The sequence below is a fragment of the Grammomys surdaster genome, unplaced genomic scaffold (genome assembly GCF_004785775.1).
Source record: "Grammomys surdaster isolate TR1022 unplaced genomic scaffold, NIH_TR_1.0 126109, whole genome shotgun sequence".
NCBI classification, from domain to species: domain Eukaryota; kingdom Metazoa; phylum Chordata; class Mammalia; order Rodentia; family Muridae; genus Grammomys; species Grammomys surdaster.
Genome location: NW_021620917.1, coordinates 5,588,471 through 5,589,005, shown reverse-complemented (window position 1 = coordinate 5,589,005; position 535 = coordinate 5,588,471). Strand labels below are relative to the sequence as shown.

Here is a 535-nt window from a genome sequence, read left to right as displayed (position 1 = left end):
AATCCCCCAGTGAGGGGCTGGGGCGTGGCTCAGTGGTAGAGCCCCTGCCTAGACTCCCCCAGTGAGGGGCTGGGGTGTGGCTCAGTGGTAGAGCCCCTGCCTAGAATCCCCCAGTGAGGAGTTGGGGTGTGGCTCAGTGGTGGAGCCCCTGCCTAGAATCCCCCAGTGAGGGGCTGGGGTGTGGCTCAGTGGTAGAGCCCCTGCCTAGAATCCCCCAGTGAGGGGCTGGGGTGTGGCTCAGTGGTAGAGCCCCTGCCTAGAATCCCCCAGTGAGGGGCTGGGGTGTGGCTCAGTGGTAGAACCCCTGCCTAGAATCCCCCAGTGAGGGGCTGGGGGTGTGGCTCACTGGTAGAGCCCCTGACTAGAATCCCCCAGTGAGGGGCTGGGGTGTGGCTCAGTGGTAGGGCCCCTGCCTAGAATCCTCCAGTGAGGGGCTGGAGTGTGGCTCAGTGGTAGAGCCCCTGCCTAGAATCCCCCAGTGAGGGGCCGGGGTGTGGCTCAGTGGTAGAGCCCCTGCCTAGAATCCCCCAGTGAG

General features: G+C 65.0%; 1 protein-coding gene across 3 annotated transcripts in view; it reads right to left on the bottom strand.

The window, feature by feature from the left end:
- Nucleotides 1–535, bottom strand: part of Ints1 (integrator complex subunit 1) — a 26,235-nt gene that overhangs the window by 13,265 nt on the left and 12,435 nt on the right. The gene's annotated exons all lie outside the window — the stretch shown is intronic.